The following is a 19,049-nucleotide window of genomic DNA, read 5'->3' as shown; positions in this document are numbered from 1 at the left end:
TCGGTGCACAATTATTACTTCCGGTTCAGTACCAATGAATGTAGCCCCATTCTACTTTTAGAGCATTTTTTTTTCCTCTCTCATTTTGGTGGTGATACAAGAGTTACATTTAGGTATTCATCATATTGATTTCAAGGTAATTGTTTATTCTTCGGAATATGAGCATTATAGTGTGGTAGTCTGTATGTATTTTGGTGACAGTGTACGGTAAGTAATGAAGCATAAATGCTGATCCGGAAGTGAAATATGTGACCCATTGCACGTTGCTTTGCTTACAGTCCAGAATGTCCAAGAAATGTCGGATAACCTATGACAAGAACACCGTGAATTCATCTTTGAAGGCATTTTAGATCAACATATGATTTATTATAATTTTGACACAGTGTAAAGTTCAGTACTTAAAACGAAATGTACAGACTGCTTAGGCAAAATGATTGTGACCCGAGTCCGTTTAGGGAAGTTCTTCGGCGTCAACAATCACTTCCGGGGACTAGGCAATCAACGTGGCGTTCGTAGATAAAAGAATCTTTGAAATTGATAACGCAAATAAAAAGGTAGGATGTATGTTTAAATAATAGAAAATCATAGAATTAATACCATAATGAAATATATTAAAACCGATTGGAATTGGAATAATATTTTAAAACTTTCCCGATTAAAGTATATTTAAATATCTTGCAATTAAGGAAGTGAAACCATAAATTACCTGCTAAAACTTGTCAATGGAATAAAATTCCATATGAAAAAAGGAAATGATTCAAATGTTAAAATAATGTTTTAGGTGATGAATTCCATTAGCTCTTTGAGTGAGAATTCTTCAAGGAGAGTCTGAATTTGAATAGGACACAGTATTACAAAGGACCAAATATGTTGAAATATCAGCATTTAATGAAAATTGGAAGCAAATATTAGTGAAAATTTGAAGCATATTAGTTAGCGAGATTCTGAAGGAAGTAAAAACTGAAATGAGGACTGGGTAGCTAAGTACGTTGAGTTCACATCCCAACCGTTTGAGTCTCTTTTGCGTATCAAGTGAAAACGTTATCATTTAAATCGACGATCACATTTCTGAAGAAACTTCCTTGACTTGTAACATCTGGATAATCCAGTATCTCTATCATAGTCTGTCTCCTAGCGTTTTCTCATTCTCCCAATTTTATATTACGCCATGATCGCTTCGTATGTAGAAGAACATTTTACTTCACTCATATGCCTTGCATGTATGGCCTGAATATGATTTTTTCATGAAAAGTCTTGTTCTGTTCTGTTCGGTAGTTATACACTGTTTTAATAAAGTACTTTAATAGCATATACTGATACACGGAAGTAAAGTAGTAAATGACTGGTTTTACAACTGCTTACGTTAACAATGTGCAGCTTGCACAATAAGGCTTTATCAAGATCAATCTGTCGTTACAGTGTCCGAGTGTTTCTCGACATATTCAATTAATGGCTGGCAAGTCTGAATGATTCCTCGTATGTCGGATCTTAATTAAACTAGTGAATGATCGTGCCAACTCACCTTTTTTCTGTAACCGGTTCAAGCTTGTGTTATTGGATACTGGTGGGAGTTGCCGGTTATCTAAAACCTGACATTACTCATTACTAGAACACGCAGGCAACAGGACGTATTGTATTCGCTGAAATTTAAACAGGGACGAACATGTGAGTACACAAGACTTTTCAAAAAATATGATAGTCGACAGCCCAACGCTCTCGGGCCACGGAATCTAAAAATATCACTCGCAACTTGTATGCCTATGGTACCGTTCACACGACCAGGGTTATTTACGAAACTAGGATTGACTGAGAAGTTGTAAATGCAAAATGCATCGAACTACTTTTTATTGTGTGTAACTTCTTTGTAGCAATAACCGAAGCTGTCAGAATATGTCGGGTTTCTTAATTTGCAGAATAATTTCAGGGAGAATAAAATATAAGATTTTTCTGTAAAGCATTGCGCCGACATGGGGCCATCCATTTAATACGTACGCAAAAATCTGGCAAAGCTTGACCCCTCCACCCCCCGTACACATGCCTTTTACAAACACACACACACACCTGCGTACATACGCTTGACGCACCACTCCCCCCGAATTCTACAAAACGGCCTATATTTAAGCCACGCAGAAACGATCAAGGATTAATAATATTAACGTGTTTAATAAAACAGTCCACCGACGTTAAATGTCTTGCTGCATCAATGAAATAAGCTGCGTAACTTTAAACAGTTTGTCTAGTGACTCCAAAAATTTAAACCCCGATGAACAGGTTACGTATTAGACAAATTATTATCGAGGTTTCATTACCCCTACCCCCACCCCGTTTTCTATGCGTAAATGCATTATCAGTACACATACCCACACCCCATCAAGCGTATGCATTTGGGTTAACCCTCCTCCACTCTCCATGCGTACTTACTAAATGGACGGCCAGCATACATCCAAGGCATCTTGTTTTCTCTCATAAACCGTCGAGAACGTTTCGATTGAGCTGGGGTGTGCGTGCGCTTTTTACCCTTCCAAAAACAAAACGATTTAGTAGTTCAACAGTCTAACATTACCAATCCCTCCTGTCACTTTTCGAACCGGTACTAATAGAAGCCAACCAGTCCGATCTATACATACTACCGATGGCAGGCAGTTGACAGGATAGCGCAACTAGGACAAACTCAGGGAGCCCACAACGGGACCACCGCCTTCACAATTTGTAATTCATAGGGACCTACTGGAGAATTTTTCCCTGGGCCCACAAATCTTGTCTGCGGCTGAGACCAATAGGCAAAATATAAGGCAAAATTGTAAAAATTTAGAAGAATCGTTTTTATTAAGGAAACTTTTATGATACAGAAAATGAGAAAGTACTGTATAGGGACAATAGGAATGGAACAGGGGTGACGTCACTGTAATGGACATTGGCAACAATGTTGTAAGTGGCTGACCTGAACCGGACGAAACAGGGACAGCGGAAAAAAGCTATAACGCTTGCCGAGGCGGGACATGTAACTTTAAATAAATTATAACATAGGTTCCGCTGAGAATTTCCGCGCGGTACTGAACAACGGCACGGGTAGACCCGTAACGTTTATAGAAATACATAAACGTAAACGTAAACACAAAACATCGAGTAAAAACTTTTTAGGCAAGAGAGTTAATCTTTTCGAGGCAGTAGAGTGCCCCCGAAGAGGGCCGTTTAACTTTCGTCTACTTTCTCTCCACCCATCTTCTTCCCCACCAGCATCTCATTTTTTCCAGGACATTTTCCTTCTTTTTGTCATCTTTGTTCTCATCCTTCTCATCTTGCTTCCTCTTCTCATTTTCCTCTTCTTTTTCCAGTTTTTTTTTTGTTCCATTTTCTCATTCTCACTTATCTTCTTTGTTCCCCTTCTCCTCCTTTTCCTGTTTCACCAACTCTCTCAGTCTTTCCTTGGTCTTCTTTAAATTATTGATCTCCATTTTTAACCCGAGAGGGCTATAAGCCCTATCCTCCATTCTAATTAAAAATTCCTCCACCATGTCTTCATCTGATCCATCTGGTTCGAAGCCATCTTCTTTTTATTATTCAGTGTTGAATGGCGCGATTGACGAACGCTGCACTTTATATGTATCAAGCACGGACGTGAAGGAAAACATTCCCTCTCACCAACTACCCATATCACCAACCAAACATTTCACAGTGATGAGAATGCTAACCTAAAATAAATTTTATATAAAACAACACACTAATGCTAACAAAATCCATTTTATATAATATCAACATATTGTTGAGAAGTACATCTTTCATATACAAAACACATAATTGCCTACAATCACCTCAGCAAAGGAGTTAGTATATATAGTTACGCTACTCCACATTCACACAAAACACTCATGAATGTTAGCGGAAAGACACACATACACAAACGTACGCGCAAACACATACACAAAAACACACAACAGTAAAGGAGTTAGTGTTTATAGCCACACTAATCAACATTCACACTAATTGGCAACTTGATCAGTCTTTCTTTTCTATAGATCTGGTTAACCTTAAGAAGGGCTGTTTTTAAGACTCCAAATACACCTAGTCAATGCCTGCACCTTCCTGGCCGGGTACCACACACGCAGAGACTGCTCATGTCATTATCCCAATTGATTTGTCTTGTTGGGAGCGCAGAGCGGGATTGAGTGGCCATATCATCCCTGTTTTCACTCTGAGGGATGGTGAGGACTTCCCTCTCTCTTCTATTCTGCAGCCGGGGATGATGATGATGATGAGGTCTCCTTATCTCCTGTCGACGCTGAGGCTCCCAATCTTGCCTCTGTCTCTCCAACTCCTCCTCCCAGTTTTTCATATGGGGACAGCGGCTCTTGGTACTGGTGGTAGTGGTTGTGGTTGTGTATGGAGCCGACGTGGTGCTGGTAGTGCTGGTAGTGGCTTGACCTAACACAAAGGCCTAAGTATGACGTGAGGCAGGATTCTTTCCTTCTCTTCCTTCTTTTTTCTTCATCTTCTATTCTGGCACTTTCTGCTACGGCCTCCATAGCCAGATCATATAGAAGGCGCCTGTCATACTCCAGGTCCGTTTGGAGTTCCAACAATTTACTTATTCTGCTCATCTTCTACATTGTCTCGTTGGCGATAGGCTAGCCAGATTGACGTACGCTCCGCTTTATATTTCTTAAGCATGGACGTGAAGGAAAACATCCCCTTACACAAAAACTAACAATACCCGCATCATCATCCATAATCATGGAAAGCGCGGACCTAAAAGAAACACGCACATTCACTTTTTTTACCTACAATCACACATTATTACCACTCATAAATACAAAAACCACATATACTATTTTACAAGTCAGGAAAACGAAGTGTTTATAGATACACTACCATATTTTAGCGTACAAACAAACACAAAGACAGACAAATATTTTGGCAATTTCACTACTATCTCTCTTCTAGACGGCTGGGGTAGCCCTGAAAAGGGTTGTTTTATTGGGGAGTTATGTCACTCTCTTATCTTCTAAGATGTCTCCCCCGTTTGGCTGCAAGCATTCCGATATGATAGGGTCTGCTTCTGCAGAAAGAGAAGGAGAACTCTTTTGTGTTCACACGGCAGTCTACGAAACCTCTGTCTGGCTCCTGTTGTTACTGCTGATTCTCTCTCTCTGCTCTCTCTGCTTCTGAAGTCTATACATCTCGGTCCATTCTTCTTGTTTGTTCTTGATTTCGTCTTTAAACACCTCTTCTATCAGGTCTTGGGCTACATTAGACATTGATAGTTCTGAATTTGACTGGGATGATCGTTTTGACATCCATAGCAATGTTTCTTGGTCAACCCTATAATGGTTTCTGCCATGTGTTTGTCAAAACAGGAGACTAAATGTTGTTCTTTTTCTGGCCATATGGACATGACCATCCCCTCTTCGTCTTTGTCTTGGGGTTCTGCATCCACAATATCCTCCCATTCCATTTCCAAAGATTCTTCACCATTCATGTAGAGATAAGAGTCTTCCATAGCTTCCAATAGTCTAGAATGACTTCTCTCAAACTGTTGATTTCTATCGTATTGTCGAATTCGGCATACAATATGACGTTCACTGTCTGCTCCAGTAGTTATGCAAACTGAAGTTCCACACGAATCTGGACGGATTGTATTGGTGGGAAATGTCCCTCGTCGATACCTTGGTCTGGAGTGAAATCAAAAGCCCACAACGTGTAGCCTCCTGAATAATCGTAGTATGAAATGCAATGACTGGCGTTGGTCCCTAACTGCTCCTTGGCTTCGTACAGAGACAAGTATGATCTCAAGTAATTATCCTTCTCAAAGTTAGATTCGAAGGGTCTTGCAATCGCGACTGACTTCAATCTTGGACACGTCAAAGTGATGACAATTGAAAGGATTTTCTTTGGGGACTCCATTGAAGCTTCATTGTTGACGATACCAAAAGTTTGCGTAACTGTTATTGGAACATATGATTTTCGATCTTTGAATGGAGTCCAGTGGCAATGGGAAAAGGTTTTCACTTCAACGCGTCGTATCAGATACTTGGTGGTCATTCTGTTGAAAGGGTGGCTGATATCGTTTCCTACTTTAGGTAACACTTCCACGGTCGCAAGTAGAGTTGGGCTTCTTCGAGTTTGATTTTGTATTTGGAAGCATCATCAGTTATCAACCGGAAACCGATGCTGCTGAAATTCAGTCGTAGGCGTATATTCACACCGTTCAGTATATAATTTTCTTGCAACCAAATGTCTAAATGCTAGAAATCCATTAGTTCGAAACTGCTATAGGCTGGTGTGATTTTGCTTCGACGGTCTTTAAATCCTACATGCTGTCATCCAGGTTGTCAAACTTACCCGACGTGTCAGGTTTCCATACCACTCAAGCATCCAGATGGGTGTTCTTGGCTTCTTTTCTATACGTCAAGAGATTTTCTAGATACGCCTGATAAGGGTAAGTATCCATGCTGCTGCAGACCAGTTTGTTATTCAAGTACAAATCTAGTTTATTGAACAAGGAATGAATTAAATTGTTGACGGGGGCTACTTTATCGACACCCTCTGGATTGGTATTGCTTGACGTTTCGATCACTTTCACTTTCATGTGCAAGTAGCACCTGATCAGATCGATGTAATCTTCAAGTTGTCCTTTGATTTCAAACTCCATGCGTGCTGAATCCGTCAAAGAGGAGATGGGATGATATTCTACCCATTGGGATTCTTGCATTGTCATCATGGTGGGTGGCATGGCAAACAGATCCAGTTCCGACTTGGAACAGGCGCAAGACTCTCTGTACATCATTATTTTCTCTCTCTGTGATTTAATAATCAAAAACGTCTAAGTCTGGGACGGTTCTTCTTTTCTAGGTCTTTCTAGATTTATGGGTGTGAAGTCCCCTGAAGGGGTGTCTTAGTCGTCACTTTCTGCCTCGTCCTTGGTGTTGACGACAGGGAAGCAGGAATGCCTGACTCGGTAGCGTCCAGAGCATTTATAGAAGTTTCTCGACGACCCAAAATGTCTTTATCAATTTGAAGCAAGACATTTTTTCCTGCTCTCAAGTAGGCTTTTAGGGGGTTTGTTTGTCAATGATGATATTTTGGAGAAATTCTTTGCCTTGCGTCAAAGCGGCATCTTTCAAGGCATGCAATCCTCGTGTCACCGTCGGTTTCAAAATGGGCGCCACCGAACTAAACGCTGATTTCAGCGTATCTCCATAACCATGTCCTCGCTGTCGAGCGACTCCTCGTTACACAGGATACGTGAGCTAGTCGTTAGAGAATCTTCTTTTAAAATGGAGTTTTACAGTGACTTTTTCTTTTGTGAATGGAATATTGTGTCCCAGATCTTCTTTTTTAACAATGTTGACAGTGTCGAAATACGATGTACTGACGGGCAAATAGTGAGGATGTACAAATTCTTGGTGAACGTGATAGGTGTTCCCACCTTCCTGGTCATAGTTCGTGGAAGAATCCGCTATGAAAGGAATGACTCGCATTAACGGTACGGAGATGTGTCTCACCACGTTGTACTCCACCACATCAGAGTACACAAAGATCAAATTTAATAATTGGTTCAATTCTACCGGGAAACGGAAAACGCTCAAAAAATCCAATCTGTTGCTGATTTGTGGTATGGTGATCTTTTTATTATTACCCGTGACCATCTTGAGGTCTCCACCCAAAATATCATGCAATTGAGGACAAAATTTAATGGCCAATTTTTTTTCATTTGAAAATTTCCTCAGTAGGCGGCTAGCTACATTATGGTACTCGATCGTAACACTTCGTCTGACTTTCTCCACGGCTTTGCCAAACAGAGCATTGACCACCAAATGTTGTCCGCTAAAATAATAGCCTGCCGGAATTGTCGTCATAGAAATGCACCGTTGAGCATTGGCGGACACTTGTCTGTGCAAAAGGTTCTTATGTAGTTTACTTTCAATCAAGTAATGTTGCACTTGTTCGTCCTCAACGTCGGCCTCAAAAGTGTTTTGATTTGAACGATGTTTTTGATTTGCGTGGGATAAATGATTTGCACAAAAACCACTACCAAATGGGCTTCGTGATCTAATTGGATGGCCTGAGGTAATTTGGCCGTGAAACAGCACAAAGTATTGTGGGGACACACATCCATGGAACTGTCCCTGGGTAACGTTAAGTAAAATTGGTTATTCATAACTCTAGAGTTCTGCTGTCCGAGGGATCACTGGCGGTCAGAGGAGTGTCCAAAAGAGGGTTATTGTTGTTGTTTTGTTGTTGGTAACTGGGACAGCTCTGTCAAATGAGGATTGGAGGTAAATGCGGGGTTCGTTGTTCTTGCCAACGATGGAATTCATCCATAGTTCATAAGGCACTAAAGAAAGTTTTCGTCCTTCCATCAGATTCCAAAGGTCACGTCTCAGATCTTTTGACCTCATAGGTCCCTTTCATCTTCTTGATCCTACAAATTTTTAACTATCCATTGTGAAACAGCTCTCGTCATGAGTCCTGTAATTAGGTGTACCAATCTGGCTTTTAGTATGGGTACTAACAACCGGTGCACAAATCCTCCGCGTTGTATCAGCATCTTTTTCTTTTGACGGATGGGTATTTTCTTTTAGGCCATTTAGCGAGGAACGTGTCGATGCTTGGCTAATCTTTTTTTCTGATATTGAGACAAACGTATCGTTCCTTTCAAGACATTCAGGCAACATTTGCACACGTTATTTATGACGCCTTTGGAGGCTGATTGAATGATTTGTTTTCGCATGGGTGGAGGGGCTTTGGACAGGACAGACAACACGTCCCATTGTTTGGCTATGCGAAGAGAAATCCTTCCATTTTCTTTCCTTTGGTGGCAGACGAGGGATGGTTTCTGGGGGAGGGCGACATCTTTGTTTGTTCCGGGGCACACAAAAAATATACACTGATGTCAATGACTTAGCATATGCCCTTTTATCTCAGTTTTTGGATTAGATCGAAGGGCTTGTAACCAGTCTTTTTTGACGATATCTTTGACTATCGCTTCGTCCAAAATTACACCAATTTTTTGTCTATACCCTCAATGAACCCTCCTTTTTTATTTTATTTTTTGACGACTCTGTCTTTTCTGGGGTAGATGTCGATGTTGGGCTAAGCGTTTTTTGGATGCCGAGGCCAACTGCGAGACTGTCCTTTTCTTTTTCCATTTACGTTTAGGACAGGAAAATGGCGATGGTGATGGTGTGCACTTGTTTTAGTGGGCATCATTTTGCGTTCAGGAAAACACACATAGTACACTGACGTCGATGACTTGACACACGTTCTTTTATCTTATTTGTGGGGTTTATTTCTGAAGTAGGTCGAAGGGTTTCGAACCAGTCTTTTCGACGATCTCTATTACTATTGAGTCATAAAGTCCTTCTCTTTGGTTGCTTCTCTTTCTCTTTGGACGATGGGATCTTTTCTGGGGTAGACGTCGATGCTTGGCTAAGCGTTTCTTCGGATGCCGGGTCTAACGACGAGCCTGTCCCTTTCTTTTTCCTTTTTCTTTTTGGACAGGAGAGCGACAACGGTAGTGGTGTGCACTTCATTTAGTGGATATCTTTTGGTGTTCAGAAGCACATAAACACTGATACCCATCGTTTAGCCAGGTCTTATTTTTTATAGTGGAATGCGTCTCCACTGATTGTTTTTACGTCGTATCAATCTGATGACGGGATAAATCGGGACATTTCTTGCTTGGATAAATTCAGTAAACTCTGTAATATACCCGATCTCTCTTGGAGTTTGATTGGAGGGGATCATGTATTTAGATAGCAGCTTCCGCAGCAGCTAAAGAGGTGGAGGGTGCCACCGCGGAAGAACAAGTTCCTGAAGACACGGGTTTCCATTTTTTTCATCAAATGGGGAAGAACGGGTGTCAGATTGGGTTTGCCTGGCATCACAAGCAACGGGGAAGTGGAATAACGCGAGACTACAGGAGACGCGGTCACCGTCACTGCAGGTCGTTGTTTGGGGATGTAAGGTTGCGTCCTGACTGTAGTGCATCTCTTGCGGGTAGAAGGTGCTTTATGTCGCCTTTTCTGGGGGCTTTTCTTTTTCTGGGGACTTTTCTTTTTCTTTTTCTGTGAGCATTTCTTTTTCTGTGACATGGTCTTGACACCCTTGCTCTTTTTCTTCTTTGGAGGTTCGATTGACCTTTTTGGGAGTGCATTTTTTCTTGGGGAGGACTTTGGGGGCATTAGGATCCCATTTTAAGATGGAGCGAATGATGACACCTCCTAGAGTACCGCTACCTCCAGGTTTCAAAATGATTTGCTTTTTGGTCTGCGTTTCGATGCGGAGATCGGGCAGTTGCGTCAAGGCTACTTTGTTTCTCTCAAAAAAAAGCGTTTGGTTTTTATGTAGAATGTGAATGACGCCTTTTAGAAATTGACGTGCTGTCACCGTAAACCATCGTAAGACTTCTTTGAGACTGGCTTCTAAGACATGAGCACGTATTTGTCGATTTTTTCGCGACTGATGTCGTACAAGGCTAGAATCAAATTGACGGGAAGATGAGACTGAAGGGACGTCATGTTGACGCTGTGTGAGACAGATACGAAGTGTCCGAGGTTTTTATAGAATTTTTGTTAATTCGACGACGAGGACGTGTACACGACAGTGGCACCAGTGGTGAAACAGATGAGTACGAAATCGCAATTAATCGAGAGTAGCGGGTTTTAAATCCACGAGTAAATAGGAGTGTGGGGTTTGACTGGCATCATCGTACGCATGAGTCAGCCAAGGCGTTCCTAACTGTTTAGCTAAGTCTTGTACTTACGATTTTCTCTAGGGCTTTTAAACAAGACCACGTAATGAGCGTTGAGACTGATGGTGCGATGGGCTTTACTTTGTTGAAAGAAATTTTGGGTAAAGTATATGATACTGGCATTACGATGATGCCATTTGCGCGTAAACCACATTTTAATTTCTTCTTCGTATCCTCGTAACATGTCGTCGAAAATGACCAGATGGGTTTTACTGGGGTCAGGCACGATCCCGTTGTCTTCGCCAGGAATGCCTTCCACATACACGATGGAATCTCTTTGACTTTCTCGCAAGAGGCTGTACGCCGATTGCCACTCTTTGTAACACCACACGATCCGTTGAGGTAGATGATCGATCGAATGATGGTTATGTTCGATCAAACGTTTGATAAATTCCGTTTTGCCTGAACCGCTTGGTATGGCAATTAACATGTCAATGTGATGGCGAAGATACAAATTATCCCAACTGGCACGATCAAAGTGTTCGTCGATGACTTTGAAAGTGGAGGAAGAGGGAGTAGAGACATGAGAGGTAGCTTTAGTACAGGGAATGTCACTTCTGACACGAAGACAGACAAGACAAGAGTTTTTATACTTTTTTCAGGAGACGTTTATTTTTTTAAAATGGAACAACACGAAAGACAAAAATTCATAAAAGCCAAATGGTTAACTATAGCGATAAAATACACATCACAACGATCAAAGCGTAATATAAACAAGTCACTGTGCAACATGTTTTTGGTAACCAAGGTGTCCTAGGGACAGTATTTAATGTTCCTACAGTCTCTACATTGGCACCCAGAGTCCTTCCGAAATGGCCTTTCGGGAATATCCATCATAGTCCTGTCCTGAAAGGGATGGTTACCCTCGGTGACGGGTTCTTCTGGCACTGCAGTTAGCACAGGTTTGAAAGTTACTTTTTTCACTGGACATTTTAAGTTCACTTTTTCCTTTAAATGCATAACACAGATCTCGGGCAATGTAAGCCACTTCTTTGGTCTAAACCTCGAAACCCCAGATTTTCAGTCACGTACATCTGTTCAGTGAAGGTGTAAGTCGCAAGCTACGCACACATCGTCGTACATATCTTCAGTACCTAAAAGTTAACGAATCTTTTCTTCCTGTAGAGGTCGAGAAGTATCCAGATGAAAACGCAAGGCTTTTAACAGAACGAGCAGAAAATGAAAACCGGTAAAGTGACAAGGCGCTCTGTAACGAGTGGCATCGCTTTCGCATCCGTCAGGTTTGACACGCACAACATCACTTTTCATGGTAGGTCTAGTGGTAGTAGTAGTAGCCATAGCAAAGTTGCCATGATGTGGTACTAAATCACTGGGGTCACAGCGTACGGCATCCTTGCCATCGCAAGGCACAGCATCGCACTCCACTTGAGAATCACCGAACTTGAATGATGTCTGTTTGAAAGTATTCATCCTTTACGCTTGGTGTTGGTCTTGGTAGTTACAATGAACTATCGGTCTTGGATTTTGCCCCTTTTTGTATGCTGACCAATATCGACGTATCCGTACGGCAAAGTGAAGTAATTGGGAAGTCTCACTCGCTTCTGGTATACGATTTGATACACTTTTTTCAAAGGCCGACTGACGATTTGGTGTGTGGGTAAACGTACAATCTTGTGCGGTTCATTAGTGGTCACGTTAAAGTTTCCATCCGTTGTGTCCAGACTATAAAGCTTCTTTCAGTAGGCCAAAGTTCACCACTGGACTGGTGCAATAATTATGAGTCAATCCTTTCACTTTACACTCGGTGTGCAGTTCTTGTTTGTTCTGGTATTCTTAGTCGTAATTTTTGGGACCACCACTAGCAAAACTTAGAATCTTGTCGTCGGGGTGCTCGTCCGTAGAGGCTCCTAAACTGTCTTCTTCGATTTTTGGGTAACATTGACCCAGGCGATCGATGTAGATGCAACTGTTCGTGTCAAAGTACAGGGCGCGATCTCCTAGCAGTTCTAAAGCTTCGTACAATTTTAAGCGAGCATGAGCTCTCACGTACGCCGCATTGATGACATTTCCAAATTGGCGGCCTCTACAAAGTCCAGTTCTTCTTCGTAATTGACTAAGATCAAGTCCTCACGAAGGATGTCCACGTGTTTCATGTATTTGGTTTTGTCGTGAATCATCTGGAAGTAGCGGGAACGTTCTGTCGAATACTCCCTCTTGGTTAAACACGGTCATTGTGCCCTTTTACCCCACAAGCAATTTAACCTCACTTTGACAAACAATCACCTTCCTTCATTTTTCTCGATGCGGTCTAAACTGATGCCTTCCTGCTCCCAGTATTTTGGTTTGAAAATCTTTTGGTCTTTAGGAGTGTGGCACCAGGAATCATAGCCGCTGGCTTCTTGTTTCAGTTTCAAAAAGCCATCCACGTAGTGTGCGAAAATGCCTTACTGTGTCTCGTCACCCTTGTGGTACTGTTCTGTCTTGGGAAAGTGGTAAATTTCGTACACTTCTAACAATTGGTATCCCAATTCCAGAGCGTTAAACAATTCCACGCTGACCCACGTTCCCGTCAAGGCGCGTTCTTCCTGGATGTGCCGACAAAACTGGTCTTGATTGCACGTTACGGCACAAGAATGGAACAAGGCAAACATCACTTTGCTTTGGGAATGGTCGGGTAAAACACAATGATACAAGTCCGTAGGAGGCAAAACTTTACACTTGATCAATCCTTCGTATTGTCGAATGGTGTCCAGGTCGATGTGACAATATTTGCACACGTAAGGATACAGCGAACACATGTCCAAGTATTTGATTTCTTCTCTCTTCTCGTCAGCTTGGTACAGCAAACAGGTGGCATTCGTCCGTTTCCGTACAAACTGTCCTGTGGGTTCAGAGGGTCCACCAACTTGTAACTTTTCACGATACTTTTAAACTTGGGATCGGTTTTCAAACCGTGATCGTACCCACATTTCTACCACTTGGTATCCTTGCTGTCTAACTTCGAGCGCCGCTGACAAGTAGCCCCGTACAAGTCTTCCATGGTACGTTGTAAAAACTTATTTTTAATGTCACGTTGAAGGTAGCAGATGGGAAATCCGTGAAATAAGCATCCGCTAAACTCTTACACGATTTTGGGGTTTTCTAAGTCCCGACCATCCACCAAATACGTTCCGATGGTCTTCTCGACTCCTCCGTTTCGGGCGTGCTGGATGCATTTCTCTTCATTGTAGCACAAGTAATGTAGCCAGCGTAGGACTATGACCGAGTATTGACGTTTGACAAAAGTGGTCGTTTGAGGGCTTATGACAGCCAGGGTGTTTGAGGGCATGAATCGTTGGCGATACACTAAGGAACACGTTTTGGCATTGGTGCAGTCTTCTTTGAAAGGATCGTTCCCTCCGAGCTCCATGAATACCACAGCGGCGCCGTAAAATGTCCATATCGAAACGACAATACTTTAATATTTCTTCCTGAAAGTCGAAGAGGTCCGAGGCGTGAGTCTGGTACCAAACATAGAAATCTTCTCGTTGTTCGGTACACATGTTGTCGGGGTCGTCGTAGCAAGCCTCAGGCAAATGGGGTAGAGGGCGTGTTGATTGCCTTCGGTATTGAAAAAGTGCGGCAAAATAAACTTTGGCCATTTCTGTCATTCCAAACGTTTTAGGCATTCGACTCAAGGGTATGGCCAAGTAACTCATCGAATCTTTAAATTGCACTTGTCCCACTTGCATGGAAATGATTTTGGCTCCGTTCAAAGTCACTTTTGGACGTTCGGTACTTTGTTCCATATTGTATCTCAAAAGAAACTGTCCATCGTATCCTGAGAAATTGTGAGCCATTAACGTGGCATGGCGATGACAATCTCCGTAACGTTCGATGTCCTCTTGGCTCCATGTCTCGTCGATGGGGTCTATGATCCATTCGGCCAAATCGGCTAGCGTGTTCGGTCCCCGAAAGATTTTTTCACTTCCTCCAGGAATCTTGCTGAAGTGAGGACAATGAGTAAAGATAGGTTCTTGGATGCACTTCTCGCACGCTCGATGAGCCACGCAGAAATTGCGAATGTGAATGCTAGTCTCTTGCATGCATTCGAAATCGAAATAGATGAAACTGCCTTTCTTCTGGTGTTGGGGCTGGTATTTTTGAATGCAGCATTCCTGTTCCAAGTCCACGATTTGCTGTCAAATGTGACATCGTTTCTTTCCTGAACATACGTATGCCTTAGCATTATTGCTACGTATGACCATGTTGAGCTATAAATAATAAGCCCCATCTGTAATCCACTGGGTTCATGAACAACCCAGCATCCCAGCACGTCGAGATCCCCATCCCAAAAAAGAAAGAAAAATAGAGAAAAACAAACAAAACAATAACAGCAAAAAGACCAGAACAAATGGAACAGGTATAATAAGGTGAGAGAATAGATTTTTCAGTCGTTTATTGGAAATTTCATTATGCAATAGTTGATGTACATTCGTCGAGATAGGTCAAGAGGTCAGATAAAAGGTATTATTCTTAGACTTTAGGTTTTAGATTCTCTGCTTGTTTCCATTGTATCCATTGTGATACCGTGCTTGTCATTTTTTTTATAAACAAATACATATACAAGTGAAACAAACACATGACAGAAGTTTATAGAATGAACATAATGTACGTGAAATAAGGAGACTATTGCTACGCCGTAGGGGTCAAAGGTAGGTAAGACACGATACGAAATATAAGGTTGGTAATACACGATACAAAAAAAAAGGTAGGTAGGATATGATACGAAATAAAAGATTGATAAGACACCATTCGAAATAAAAGGTTGGTAAGACAGAATAAGAAATTATAGGTAAGCAAAACGCGATACGAAATGAAAGGTTTATAAGACAGGATATAAAATATAAGTTCAGACACAATACCAAACAAAAGGTATGTACGACACGGTACGAAATAAGACCAAGATGTAGCAATAATATATGGCATAGATAAAACACATATGATAGAAAAAACAAACACACAATGCAATATTAAGACATTGTTACCTATCAGACATATCACATATCAGACATATCAGATAACAATTATATATTATGATTACATATCAGACATATCACATGTCAGACATATCACCTAACAATTATACATCACTATTACATATCAGACATATCACATAACAATTATACATCATTATTACATATCAGACATATCACATAACAACTATACATCATTATCACGTATCAGATATATCAAATATCAGACATATCCCAAAACAGTTATATATCATTATTACATATAAGACATATCACAAAACAATTATACATCATTATTACATATCAGACATATTACATATCACATAACAATTACACATCATTATTAAGTATCATACATATCACATAACAATTAACCATAAAACAGCAAAACGAGTAGACATTTAATCAGAGAACTTTAACAAGAATATCTTGGGGATCTTTCATACTGGACGTATTTTGTGTTAAGTGGAAGGTATATTGAATAGGTAGTCATCCAATGACATTATGCTTACAAGAATGTTTGCTATGATCTCTACTAATATACACATCCAGTTTGGAGAAAGATCTAGCATGGTGGGAAATCACAAGAGACTCTGATATGAATCGGTCTGTTAAATGGTTGGGAGTCAAGCCATGTCCCAACGTACACATTAAGCAGCATCTAAGGTTGGCATTTGATCCGAAATACGGACAAAACCAGCTGTCTGAACACATGAACAGTGTCTTCGAGAATGACAGTTTTAAATTAAGTGCGTCCGTCTATTTTTGTATTTTTTAAATCTATTAACATCTCCTTTAGCAGACGAAACCAAACGATAGAACAATCATTGATCTTGGGAAGAATAAGAATGTTTTGCAAGTCCCCCCCTCGAATTATTGATATGAACAGATGGCATATATGGATTGTTTTCTGTAAGTGTTGCTTCCAGAAATTCGATAAATCTATTTTAATTTGTCAATTGTTTTCTGCAATTGTAGCAATCGTTTCCAGAATTTCGATAAATTTACATTACTTTCTCAATTGTTTTTTGTGTAATTGTATATCAGGTGTAAGAACTTGTCAAAAGTAATATATAAGATGACACAGTTATCGAGAGTAGTAATGTGGGACACTATAGGGACAGTGGGGACTTATTGTTAAAAAGGGGTATATCCACTATAGGGACAATGGGAATTTAACATGTGAAATTTAACATGTTGTGAATGGGGAATTGAACATAGGTTGGGCTTGTATAAGGACAATAGGAATGGAACAGGGGTAACGTCACGGTACTGGACATGGGCAACTATTGCGAAACAGGGACAACGGAAAGAAAGCTATAACGCTTGGTGGGTGAGACATAGACATATAACTTTTTATAAATTATAACATAGGTTCCGCCGAGAACTTCTGCGCGGTACTGACCAACGGTATGGGTCGACCCGTACCGTTTATACAAATAAACAAACATAAACGTAAACACAAAACATCGACTAAACACTTTTTAGGCAAGAGAGTTAATCTTTTCGAGGCAATGGAGTAGCCATAAAAATGACCTTTGGTGTTTGTTTTAGTAATTTGCTAACAACACTATTCATTTAGCATATAGATCATCGCATATGTCTTCTTCTCTTCCTCAAACTTCATCTGACCTCTGATTAAGACTCTCTTCAGACAGCCTTGTCTCTCCACATATATCCTTCGTTTTCAAAGGGTTGTATCGGTCATCTTGGTGATAGCCCATGATGATTTGACATAGATGGAATAGTCGGGGATGAACAGCATCGACGATAGACGATAGGAGGGTAGACGATTCTACGTTATTCCACATCTTGTGAAGAGAACACGCGAAGGGAATAACTGAACCGCGGTTATTTATAGTGGAAGAGCGGATCGAAACGGATTGAGTTCTTACCAATCCAAACACGCGTTACAAAATTCAGTCATAGTGCAGAGTCTGTCTTCCAATCTGAAGAGAGCTACCTGTGATGTCACATTCCCTATATAGGTGTACTAGCGTATGTGCGCAGTGAATCAATGCGACAGAGTTAGAACATGATGGAAGCTAAGAAGACGATGACTTATGGTGCACCGGCCGTGGAAACGAGGAGTGATGGTATAGCAGCGGCTACCAAAGCAAACACGGTCCTACTTCCAGAAGAGACCGATTTTATCAGGAATTTAGTGGATTTTCTCTTTTCTTTACAAGAATTTGTTCCTGTATCAGGTCTAAGAGAGAAGGAGGACGGTGAAAGTCAAACGGTCACGGTACTCTTAGACATTTTGGCAGAGTTAAGCAGTTTGAAACAAATGTATCAGACTTCATTAATACGACCAAAGAGAAAAAGACCTTCCCGTGCCAAACAGTCCAACCCCGTCCACACGTCTACTACGTCTGAGATACACACCCTAGTATCTACCAAATCATCGACAGTAGCAGGTCCAGAAGTAGGCCTTGGCCGTGGCAAAGGGATAAGGCAGTTGAAGCTCATTACTTCCGGTTCCTGAGTTTGTTTTCTTTATATAAGAAATCACCCAACGATTCTTTTCAGGACCACCCATTTCTCTCAAAAAGAGATAGTATTCATTTGCCAAAATCAATTAAAATTCAAAATCCCTCTTTGCCCCAATGAATGATGTGCGTATGTGCGTGATTGTAGGTCCTTATCATAAAAATCTAAACCAAGAGACACTTACGTTTTCTTCTGGAATATTCTGATACAAATTTACAATCCTATGTCACAACACAACACTTTAAACGGTTCATTTTTCTTCTGTGTCTTTTGACTCTATCTGCTTATTGAATTTCTTCATTTTCCCAGGTTTTTCTATTCTTCCAAACTTTTTTCTCGTCTTCTTTTCTTCCCTTTCTGGACGTGTCTGGGTTCTTCCTTTGTGAAGGGTACCTCTTCTTTCTGTTCTGAACCCCTTTATGCCTCCTGCTGCTGTTGTTTCTTATGGCAATCTGAAGACCAATGTCATTTCTCTTGACAATGATAATAGGTATCTTGACTATTGTTTCTTTTTATGCTTGTCTTGTTTTGATGTTGTGGACATTCAGAAGACCAATGCCCTTTCTTCAGACAGGTATAGCAGGTATCTTGACTTTTATCTCGAAAGGAGAGGGAGTAGTCCGTCGGCTTCTTTGAAGAAAACTTTCGTACGACGCCTGGCAAAGCTCTGATCAGAAGTCCGATCTGTGGTGGCTCTTGCATCTTTCTAGTCGGCTTGAGAGTGAAATGAATACTTGGAGGGAAGACACTGACATCAAGGATACCAAGTGGTGGATATGTGGGAACACGTGTATGATCACCGTTTGAAAACCGATCTCGAACTTAAG

At 41.0% G+C, this 19,049-nt stretch overlaps 2 protein-coding genes across 6 annotated transcripts in view; one reads left to right on the top strand and one right to left on the bottom strand.

Annotated features, from left to right (window-relative positions):
- LOC149785906 (phytanoyl-CoA hydroxylase-interacting protein-like) overlaps window positions 1-19,049 on the bottom strand; it is a 94,642-nt gene that overhangs the window by 32,900 nt on the left and 42,693 nt on the right. For 2 of the 5 annotated variants that reach the window (XM_089976128.1, XM_089976126.1), the window contains exon 2: window positions 1,523-1,640. The exons of 2 other annotated variants lie outside the window; for them this stretch is intronic. The gene's annotated coding sequence lies outside the window, so the exon portion shown is untranslated. Of the gene's footprint in view, window positions 1-1,362; window positions 1,499-1,522; window positions 1,641-19,049 lie in introns of those variants that run through there. One more of the 5 variants, XM_089976127.1, reaches the window with a different exon arrangement.
- The window catches only part of LOC149785907 (phytanoyl-CoA hydroxylase-interacting protein-like), a 50,696-nt gene continuing 33,170 nt past the window's right edge, over window positions 1,524-19,049 (top strand). The window contains exon 1 of the mRNA XM_089976130.1: window positions 1,524-1,665. The gene's annotated coding sequence lies outside the window, so the exon portion shown is untranslated. The remainder of the gene's footprint in view (window positions 1,666-19,049) is intronic.

Source organism: Sinohyriopsis cumingii, chromosome 12 (assembly GCF_028554795.1).
Source record: "Sinohyriopsis cumingii isolate HCF-2022 chromosome 12, ASM2855479v2, whole genome shotgun sequence".
Taxonomy (NCBI): domain Eukaryota; kingdom Metazoa; phylum Mollusca; class Bivalvia; order Unionida; family Unionidae; genus Sinohyriopsis; species Sinohyriopsis cumingii.
The sequence above is the reverse complement of the archived record's forward strand: the minus strand, read 5'-3'. Positions and strand labels throughout refer to the sequence as shown.